Here is a 12,307-nt window from a genome sequence, read left to right as displayed (position 1 = left end):
AATTTTGGCAAAAGCAAAAAAAAAAAAAAAAAAATATGTCTTACTTACAGCATTCATTACAGGCCACAAGGATTTTTTTCTTTTGGTATATACTTGTACAAGCAGCTATGAGGAACATAAACGCAGATATAAACATAGACAAAACAACAAACATACATATAAACCAACATATAACAATATTAAATGATATCACTATTGACTAAAATGCTGTTGACACTCATTATGTTTACAATGTTTTCACCTTCTATGTAATCGTTTGTAGCCTTGTTGTATGAGTTTTTATTTTTCTTAAGCACCGTGTTTATGTTGTTGTTTACATTAAAGTCTACTTAATAGTTGTTGGCTAAAGTTGCTCTCAGAGAACTACTTTTGGTACCGAGAAAATTTTGGCTTAATATTTGCTAGGTTGTATCTGTCGTTGAATTTTATTTGTGATGTTGTCGATGTCGTAAGAAGTGGTTTTTTAAACTCTTTAGTAAAGTTGCGTGTTAATCCAATATCGTCTATTCGGGGTTCATAGTTGCTTGCTCGAATATTTTGTTTGACCTCATGCATTTCCTATGCAAGTGCATCACTCTATTTATGATTAGAAATCTCAATAGGAGTCAATTATTTATAGTGTTAACGCTGTTAAACAGTGTTAAATAGTTTTGAATGCTGTTGAACAGGATTGATCAGTGTTTAACGGTTTTGAACGGTCTCTAGCCTTTGAATTTGAATATATATCTCAAGAATATCCCTTCAAGTCCCGGAGCCATTTCATGATGATATTTGGCGGTTGCAAAGCCATCTTTAAGTGTCTGAGACATTTGTAATGATTTGGTCTACAAAGGTTATTGCAATTATTTTCCTGTGTTACACACACATACACACGATTTAATAGGCTTTGCCCACTTACCTATACGACATCGATAGCAAATCACCTCTCTCCGGTCATTTATCTTATTCTTACAATAAAAAATTTCTCCCCCCCCCCCTTTTTTTTATCGATCTGAGTTGATATTCCTTGGATCACGTTTTTCAAACCTATCTCATACCGTGAAATGTCTATATAGTTTCTGTCTATAATATAGATGCAGAGTCTGAAATTAAACTAGTATTAAAATCAGCAAAAAAACTTTCTGTACTTCTCCATTTAATTTATACTCTGTAGAAGTCATCTAATTTTCATCTTTTCTTTCCATTTGATTTTAGGCTGGTGAGATCAAGGGGGACAAACCCATGTGGCTCGGACCAATACCGATTGTAAAAGCTTACCAAAGTCTCCACTACAGTGGTCTCGATCAATATGATCTAGATTCTTGGTGTCTTGTTGGAAGAGACAAATAAAGTTGGTGTATTCTCGAATGGTCTGTCGGGGTATTTTCAGATAATTTTGTGAGAGATATACCGAGTCGACATACTTGTGCCGTCCATAAACATATGCAACATTTACACTTCTTTTGTTTTCCCAACAATGATTTCTCAAATACAATCAATTTTCTGCCACATATCAAGTTCGCGTGGATCAGGTACATCTTTGTCTTATTAAAAGAAATGGGAATCAATGCCATTCGGCTGTCTCGGAGGTGGTTAATGTATACTGTTCACCAAATCAGGTAGCAAATAAGAACACTTGTTTTTTTATAAAGATGAGATGATAATTGTCTTCTTTAGAAAATGTCTCCGTCCAAACCAGTCCTCAAGAGTTGGTTGATCGGTTGTTGTAGCGATTTTTCAAATACATACAAACCCAAATCCATCCAATCTGATCGAAGGAGAAGATTTCAGCAATTTCTTTGCTGCTTCCTGCTGTCCAAATAATAAATCCTCTGCGGTCTATCGACATGATCTCCGTTATTATAAAAACAAGGATTCATTCATACGAAACTATATGTGTGACAAAAAATGTCAAGTGAACTCAATCGTATTACCAATCCTACAGTTAGAGGGGAAAAATAGGAGTATTGTTAAACCTCTTGTTGGAACCTCTATGCAACATTCAAATTTAGTTTGGGTGACATAGTGTAAATCACCAGAAAGACATGTTTGAAAAGGGATACAAAACAAGTTGAACCGAAGAAGAGTTCACTATTTCCTGAATGATAAGTACTCAGCCACCGACCTACTATCTCAAATATTTCAACGATGAATACATCCAAGGATCCTTTTATGAGTCTGAACATCAGAAGACTTATACAGATATATACCACATCGAATGAATATTGCGAAGTAGACCCCGGAATTGAGAAAATGACATATTGGTATATTATCCCGCGATATTCAACTCATGGATCAAACCATCGGATTTTGTAAAGATTTAAATTTGTTTTTGTCTTGACATTTAACATCATTAAACAAACAACTTTAAACTGTCCAGGTTTTCCTTGGTTTTTCTCTTTCACCACCAACATCCCATTAGTGCATCGATTTTTGTTGCAAAGTGAAGTCAGAATTGTCCACTTTGCTCTCGATTTGTTTGTAAGTTCCTTAATGTGTTGATTGTATTTTTTTTCAAAATTTTTATTGTTTTTTTTAAATCTTCATACGAGTCATACCTATTATTAGTAGTAAACAGCTCTGCAATCATATACATTAAAAAATCATTGTCATTATATCTGAACTACTTAAATTCCCACCACTAAACGTATCTAGTAGTTGTATGTATCTGTTGTACCGCAGTCAAATTACAAATTAATGTATCAGCTTTATCGGGATATTCAGAATATTCTTCCTCAGAAGACCGGTAACTTTTACAAAATTTAGATGCTCAGACTTTGGATTACCAAGTTCATCTTATTAGACGTCTGATATAATTTTTGAAACCAATTTTTTTATTTTCATTATCATGATTTATAGTTTATATGTTGTGCTTCTTTAATACTTATTTTTAACTTTGTAATATTCATTAGCTAATGTATGAATTATATCGGTCAATATGTAATATTTAGTCGACAAACCAACCTTGTGAATGTCGTCAGTAATGTGGAGATGACTCCTACTGATATTCGTGGATTTGTATATTTCCAGTTGTGATTCTAGTTCTGGTTTTTATTCTTTAAAGGTAATATTTATCATAATCACATTTTCTTTTGCTTTCTTCGTAATTTCACCATCTACCATGTAGGCGTACATTGTGGCCCTTCAACCAACAAGCTCGGTCAGTATTTTACCCGGAAATTCATATTTAAAAATGCCAATTACTATTTTGTTAACATCAGCTGCACTTCCTGAACATGTAGGGATATATCCTTGTAAAAACCACCCGTTTGAATATCAGGGCTAAACTATCTGTATCAGTAAACGCATGCTTAGACTTGTTGTCATTCAATTTGGGTATAAAATTGTAATGAAAGTCATACACTAATGTTTTTAGGAGATCTCAAATACAACCCCCAAATCAAAATGATTTTTGCAAATTTATGCGGAGTCTTTTTCATATCAACGGCTATCAACTGTTCTGTAAAAATTACTCTACTGTCAAAACTTGGTTTAACCACGAATTTACGTGCTTTTTTTGACGGGTAACCAATTACACACCGACTCTCTTGCAAATATGTTCCATAGATATTTAAAACATGTTGTAAATCATCATTTTTTTCTCATATTTTAAATGTCTTTAGATCTAAGACCTATATATCCAACTATACATTTATTAAGCAAGAGGCTTTGAACAAAACTAATTATACCATGAACTTAGTCAATTTCGTTTCTTCTAGTGAAAAATATTGTTTAAGATTTCTATAATGGAGCACATACTTTGTACAGTTATTTATGTTGGTATTAGTTTGCCAACCTTATTAATCTCAACATTTTCTGGTGCTATTGAATAGTCAGTATGTGGATCATAAAGTTTATTTTTATATTCAAACTATGTATTTATAATTGTTATCATCTGAACAGTTTAATCTGTGGATCTACCCAATCAAAATATCCTTTAGGTAAAGATTGCGACATAGCCCGTCCACAAACAATTGTAATTAGCATTCAAATAAGATGAGTATTTAGTTACTTGTGTATTATCATTATCATCCATATATGAATTATAAGCTTTACCATGTCATCAAAGCAACTCCTGCTCTTGTTGATTTTTCAAACATAAGCACCATATCTGGATCCGAAAGCAATTCCAATTTAACTTTAGTAATTTTAAGACCTGTATCATCATAAGCTTATCCTAGTGGTGTGTAATACCACATGGGATATAATTTAAAATTTAAAATTTCCTATACAAACATCCCTCACATCTTCCATTTCCATAATAACACATCAGATTTTAGATAAAGATCGCGGTATACCCCCTCCCCCCCCCCCCCAAGTCTTGCACTATTGTCGGCTGGCCATACTAATAGATTCTCCATATGAAGAATGATACGAGAGTACGCAATATTTAAAAAAAATATTAAACTACATAATTAAATCATGGCAAAAAAAAAAAAACCAACATAACTATTAGTCGAGTGACATAAGCAATAAAATTTCATTTTTAATACATCCACCTAACATACGGCTTAATCATATACCATTTGAAAACATTTCATCTGTGAGTTCTTTTTTACCCGGTCGTCAATTATTCGTACGGTGCAATTTCTGTTAAAATCATGATGAAAGGTCAAGGACGGACAATTTCTTTTTTTTTCAAACCGTCAGCATTTTTGCATATTCTGTCTTCCAAATAATACAATTATGTGTGGAAATATGTAAAACATTTAGAACAGAGACTATTAATTAATTATCAAACGCACTTTACGATATTAATGACGTATTTTTAATAGATAGCGCCCTTTTCCAGAAATTCCAGTTAAAATGATAAAAATGAGTGAAAACCAAATTATTTGTTTATTTATCAGATTTCTTGCAAATTACACAGCCAATCATAACAACCAATACAGTTGCCCAAAATACCGCCATCAACAGATAACTTTTAAGCTGTTCTACGTTAAAAAAATATGTATGTAGTCAATATTAGGTTGAAGAAACACATTTAGAAAAAATACAAAATTACATAGTAAGTAAGTTGATTAATGAAAAGTTGACCTTGAAATATTTCTGTTATAAAATTATAATTTGTTTTTCTTGGTTGCTTCAACAGTATCGTGCATTGACGAAAAAAGAGAAAACTTTTTATATTCAAACACTGTTAATGTTCTTTGTGCCAGTCCCGAAGTAGGAAACCTTATCTAAATACGTAAATTTCTGTAGAAAACCTTATCCAAATACGTAATTTTCTTGTAAAAAATTGACATGTTGCAGTTGCACGCAGTTGCATGTTGTATTTAGCAAAACCTTTCGAAGTTTTGGGTCCTCAATGCCCTTCAAATTCTTACTTTATTTGGCCTATTTAACTTTTTAATTTGAGTGTCACTGTGTCGTCTTTTGTCGCCAAAACGCGCGTCTTGGGTACACAATTTAGGTCTGCTGTCTTTAGTTATAAATAAACTGTTTGCAAAACAATGTATTTTTCGAAATACTACGGATTTTCTACCCCGGGAATAAATAACCTTTCGGAATTTGGGGACCCCAATGATCCTCAACTTCGTGCTTTATTCAGCCTTTTTTATATTGTTTTATCAAGCGTCACGATTGTGTCTGTTGTAGACGAAACGCGCGTCTTGCATAAAACATTTTAAGCCTGGTATCTATGAAGAGTTTATATACATCATCTTACAGTCTATATGTTTTTGTTTGAACATATGCTGCAGTTACAGTTTCATGTTGTAATTGTCAAAACCTGTCAAAAGTTTGGGTCCTCAATGCTCTTCAACTTCTTACTTTAATTGGCTTTTTTTACTTTTTAATTCGAGCGTCACTATTGCTTCTTTTGTAGTCAAAACGTGCGTCTGGCATACACAATTTAAGTCTGGTGTCTATAATTATAAATTAACTGTTTGCAAAACAATGCATTTTTCGAAATACTACAGATTTTCTAACGCGGGAATGGATAACATTAGCTGTATTTGGCAAAACCTATGCGTCTAGCATAAATAAAGGCAACAGTAGTATACTGCTATTCAATAGTCATAAATCGATTTAATTGATACAAATCCGGGTCACAAACCAAAACCGAGGAAATACATCAACTGTAAGAGGAAAACATGGGAACAACATAAACACTGAACTGCTACAAAAACAAACGTCAACAGACATAGAAACGGACTATTTGATAACAACTGCCATATTCCTGACTTGGTACAGGACATTTTAAGACAAAATGGTGGGTTGAACCTGGTTTTATGGCTAGCCAAACCTCCCGTTTATATGGCAATGTACTAAAATGACAACATTACGTGACAGTAATACAGTACAAATAATTGCAAGAACACCCAGGACAGAAAAATACATAAATAAATAATATAATAGAACATTAAAACATTTTAAGCCTGGTATCTATGAGGAGTTTATATACATCATCTTACAGTCTTTATTTGTTTATTAGAACATTCTATCAATTCGCAACAATTATAGTTATAATTAGACTGTCTAAATAGCAAATATTTACAGGTAGAATAAAAGTTATAACGAAATAAATTACTGTGAAAGTGTCACAACAACAATTTAACCAATCATCACCAAGACCTTTTTGTAAAAGTAGACGACCTCTGACAAAACATAGTATTTTTTATATTGCTGCGCTAAACCCTCTGTTGTTGAACTGGCAGCGATTGTATGGCTATTTTCACACTTTATTTTTATACTAGAGAAGAAATAGGTTATTTCTGTTTGTGTTATTTTTCTAATCACAAAAGTCGGGTGAATTAAATTGTTCAAAACTGCATTATGAAGAAAACCCCTAAAACTTGTCCAAGCAAGAACATGAATAAGTAAAATCCTTTCTATTCTTTTACATTTCGATGTTTTGCAGGCTATAATCTGTTCGTTTGGTTTTCTAATGGTCCGAAGATCTCATAGCTGCAATTAGTTTATGATATTACACAATATCAATTTTCTGTCGTTTTTTTTACAAAACAGCTCATATAGTATGTAATAATGAAATAACAAAAATAAACGAGAATAAACTTCTTAATATGTTTTCCACTTATGACATCGATAAAACATACTTTTACTGTATATATCTTGTATATTCCATAAGTACTGTTATCACCATTTTCTTTAAATGTGAAAAATTACTTTCTCCTGATATAGAAAACAATCGATGTGTTGTCTAAACAATGAAAAGCAAAGTGATTCCTATTTGCAGATAGTGGTATTTAGGGCAACTACAAAAGCTTCCTTAGAAGGCTGATTCCTGACCAATATGATATTGATTTCAGATTAAAATGACAAAAACACATCCCTTCACCTATAAACGATAAATTAATTTTATTTGTGAAATACAAATATTGATTTCTGAAGAAATAGTTTGTTTTAAGCGCAATTTTATCATTTTTGAAGTTTTTTTTAAGAGTTGCGTTTTCTGCAAATATTTCGCAATTAATATTTTAATATGCATTTGATTTGGAATTATGGTAGGTATTTTGTTCTATTTTGTCCATATCAATTTAAGAAAAAAAAACAACAAGAACCAGCAAAAGGCATTTTGTTTAATTCTTGTGAAATTTGGGAATGTCCCTTCATGACCTTTGACCTTGATTTAACAAACATTGCACCGTACGAATTATTGACGACCAGGCAAAACAGAAAGTACAGATAATTAGCTTTCGAATTATATATAATACAGCCGTATGCTAGGTGGGTGCATTAAAGTCGTTAACTTAGCGTCTTTGTGAGAAATGTCACTCGCCTATATGCTTAAGGAGGAAGATGATGAATTTTTGAGGGAATACGTGTTGGAAGAGAAGGACAAAGGACAAAATTGTGAAGCATTTAAGTGGAAGGATCTCTCGAATTGATTTTGTTTCATAAAAGTTTGAATTTTGTAGAAGTTAAGGGTAAGTCTGGGATGAATAAGATTCTGACAGTTAAAGACCAAATTGGAGAACATTGTAAGTATTGGATTTACTGGGTAAGCATTGGGTAACAAGGTAACAAACTTGAAAGGGGCATACATGAGAAGTGACGGTTTACATTTGACAAAAAAAAAGAAGGAATATTTTTCTTTTACACTGGTTAGAAACCAAGGATCTAGGTTTGGAAAGAAAGAAGAAAATTTGTAATCCAAACAATTGGATCAAAAATTAAAGTAGAACCAATATTTGAAGTGATTGAATGCGCAAAAAAAAACAGTTTTTTATTAAGTGCTACGAGTAAATAAAACATGACATCAATATTTAAAATAACAAACACCGTTTATAGAAATAGTGTTTGTAATGAAATAAATCAGTGCAAAGAAAAAAGTGGAATGGCTACCATTAAAAAAGTTGAACAAGAAGTATAATTGAAAACTACACAAATGTTTAGATGATTTTAATTCAGATTTAAATTTTCAAGGTCACTCAAGGAGATTAATAAATTTGAGCGATTAGACATGATCTCAGTATAAAACGTTTTTGTTATAAGGAGGTAGATGAAGCATACTCCTTCAGAATATCGAAAAGTAAAGAATCAGACGAATGCTAGTAGATCTTTTATTTGTAACCAATAATGATAGTCAACACTACTGTTGGATCGAGACCTTTGTCTCAAATTTAGGATCACATGTATCAACGCATGGACATAACACTTTTTGGTGTCGACAATGTGTAAGTCAATGCACCAGACAAAACATCTTAGAAAAACACAGCAAGTACTACAGTCAACATGAGTCTGTAGAAACAGAATTATCAGAGCAAGGTATATATATCAAATTTGTAAATTGCAATTGCACGTTGAGGGTTCGTGGCAACCAAATCCATCCGGGCCTTATACAAATGCTTGAGAATGAAGAATGAACACTATGTATCTTTCGATTCAAGTGTTACATTGTAATATATGCGTTGGAGAATTAAAAACTAATAAAGTTCGCGACCATGCCCGTTTAACTGATAAATATCGCCATACAGCTAACAGTAAATGCAATTTGTAATATCAACTTTCAAAATTCATTCAATTCCATTTCACATTTTGAGCGGGTTAGACGCATATTTCTAAAAGAGTTTGGATTAAGCAAGGGAAAGATGAATTTCATATCAAACACAGATGAGATTAGTTTGGCCAGACGGCAATAGTTAATTTTTACTTTGTGATATACAGTCAAACCTGTATTAAGCAGTCAATCTTGTAGAGTGTCGAAAGTGACCGCTCAAGAGAGGTTACCTTTGAAAGGAGGTTCCGTAAAAACAAATTGATTCCGAGATCGACTAAGTTCGGGATCGGGGCAAATTGTTTTAGTCTTTTCAATCGGTAGAGTTATAATTCTTGCGTCAGTGGATAAGAAGATAAGATTCCGGTGCTGTAAACGTGAAGAAAACTCTAAAATGATCATTGTTAAAAGTTGAAATGAAGATGTCGTGCAACAAATAGGTGACCGCTGACCGCGTTAGAGAAGTGACAGCTGATTTTAGTTAATTTGTATAGAGAATATGTTTTTGGAGGGTCTGAAAGTAACCGTTAGAGGCAAGTTACCGCAGAAACGAGGACACCGTAAAGGGTAATCCCCCAACCCTATGAAAACAAACTCGTATGGGTCTAGGGCAATAGTGCTATGGGCCATTTAAGAGGCCATGCCTATCTCTACCTCTGGTATAATGGCCCACGTGGAGAATCTCCTAGTTTGGCCAGCTGGCAATACTTAATTTTGGCTTTGTGATATACCGAGGTACCCACCTCCCCAACTATATGCTGACAAACTCGTACGGGTCTAGGGCATAAGTGTTATTTGGCCATTTTAGAGGCCATGCCTACCTCTACCTCTGGTATAATGGCCCACGTGGAGAATCTCCTTGTTTGGCCAGCCGGCGATACTTAATTTTGACTATGTGATATACCGAGGTACATCCCCTTCCCCCACCCTATACTGACAATATCGTACGAGTCTAGGGCCTTTCAGATGCCATGCCTACCTCTGAATGGTATGGCCTATTAATGTTGAGATTAAAGACTCTGATTGATCTCCGTAGTTTTGAAAAATGATATGTCATTGAAATAGTAACTGATAGTTTTTATTTTTCAGTTTTTTTCATTAACTGTAAATCTTCTTGTTTGTATGATCTGTTCAAAATGGAAGATATACGATCGTATTTATGGCATGTTGTACTTTTGAGATGAGTCTATATTTGCAGAAACGAAGAGATTATGGAATGCCCATATGAAAATTATTTCCCTTTAATTCCTTTCAATGTACGTGTAAATTATATTTGTTAAATCACTAATGTCAAATGTTTAAACACTTCGAGAAGTCAAAGATGATAACTATTAATAAGAACCGTATTTATATGGATTGTTTGAACGAGTGTATGTCCTATGTTGAAGAAGCATGGCGTCACCTTTGTTCAATTTCTTTATTTACAGTAATCGCTTAATTTCTATATTTAATCATCCTTTTATTTATTGTAGTTTCATTTTAAAATATTTCACTAATCACATAATTTTAATGAATCGTTTCTTAGTTTTATGTGTATTGAGGCATTAACCTTTTTATTAACTTTTATGTTAAATGGTTTCAAAAACGCAGACCTTGCAAAAGACACCTATTGATTTAAGATTTTATATTGATATAAATAGCAGAACCATATTGGATATTTACAGCAACATGTTATTTTATTGTCACAATCTATTAATTACACACACCACTTCATCGAACGCGGTCTCATCTCATGAATATTATTGACGGCTAGCTATAGCCTCATGAATATTAACGCCGGCTAGCCTCACACTAGTCAACATAAGAACAAACTATAAAAATTAGTTGAAAAAGGCTTAACTCATCAGATCGATACAAATCAGTTACACTTCAATCAAAAACACAGACCGGACGTTTCAGGGTATTTATCCATCCCTCATCTCTAACAACAAAAAAAGACACTGAGTACAGATCTGAGAGTACTCGCAGTGACTGACAGCTAGTTCAAAGCCAGTAACAACTAATTAAATAAATCATGTATCTAAGACTAAAACATCAATCAGTACACATTAAACATCCCATGGATTTAGTGTAAAGACGTCATTAACAATCAGAGAAAAAAACATGACCTTGTGCAAAGCCAAAATATAGGTATCGACAGATTGTAGTACCGTGAAAGTACATATGTGTATAACAATAATATTCAGTATGGTTTTAATTTACTGATAACAAAATCAATATTTAAACCAAAAAAAAACAATATTCAAAGATTTAATTACAGTGTTGAATCGGTAAACCTTTAGAATAAATTTATTTAAAGGATTGATAAGTTTACCCGGATCGTATCTTAATTTCCGGTCTCGATTAACAACATCACCGTAAAATTTAGGATGTGCTAATCCGTTTGAAATAAGTTTTCTACAGGTACAGCCAAACCTTCAAACCAAATCTTAGCATCTTTGGAAGAAAAAATGTTTATCAAATTAAGCTGTTATTTCAGTTTTCATATCATCTACAAAATATGTACAAATATCTACTTCCTTTTTTATCAGTCTGTGAGGGTTGATAATCAAGTTGTGACGAATGTAGACTCATACATCAACAAGTATTCAAAATGTATAGTAGTTGTCAATACTATGTTGTCCACCAGGATTTGTGCCAAGAACTTTGGAAATTTAAAAACTTTTCTTCATTGTCCTTCCGAGGAAAATGATTTTTATTGTTTAAAGTAGTGTGTATCTTTCGAGGTTGACTTGCATGTTTCACCCATGCTACTTTATTTATTTTGTGTTTATCATTATTATTAGTATTATCGATTAGTGTATCACTTAGAAATTTATTTTCCCATGCAGTTGAAATTGTGGGTGTTATCGAGATTATTATGTCCGAGTACAGACTTATCTTTATTGGATATATCTAGGGAAAATGGTGACTTCGTTTTCCACTGATTATTATGGTGTGCTCCTAAAGTTCGGATCTCAGTATTAAAACTATAAACGACTACATAATTTTAGCTATGTGCACGACTAACGGTTTTTGTTTTCTCAGAGGGCCGCTCCTCCTGAAAACGAGTTACTATTTCAGTAGGTGTGAATTGTCCCTCTGTCTCTTTCAAATTCCTTTCGCCAAATTTGTGTCGACCAAGTCTCTTTTTTTACCTCTCGATGTGTTTGAAGAACCGGTTTTGACCTTTGAACGGTCAATCCAGTGTTGTGCTTGCTACGTTCGTTCTTAACAAATTGATTTTTTTTTAGCTTCATTCGTTTGATCTGTTTTATCATGTCGGATGAAGGAATGAACATCGTTCAACAAAACGCGACGAGAACGTCGTTAGTGTTAACTTGAACAGTATTTTTTCTAGCTTACATTCGGGTAGCATCTCAATTCATT

Source organism: Mytilus californianus, unplaced genomic scaffold (genome assembly GCF_021869535.1).
Source record: "Mytilus californianus isolate M0D057914Y unplaced genomic scaffold, xbMytCali1.0.p SCAF_4, whole genome shotgun sequence".
Classification (NCBI taxonomy): Eukaryota; Metazoa; Mollusca; class Bivalvia; order Mytilida; family Mytilidae; genus Mytilus; species Mytilus californianus.
The sequence above is the reverse complement of the archived record's forward strand: the minus strand, read 5'-3'. Positions refer to the sequence as shown.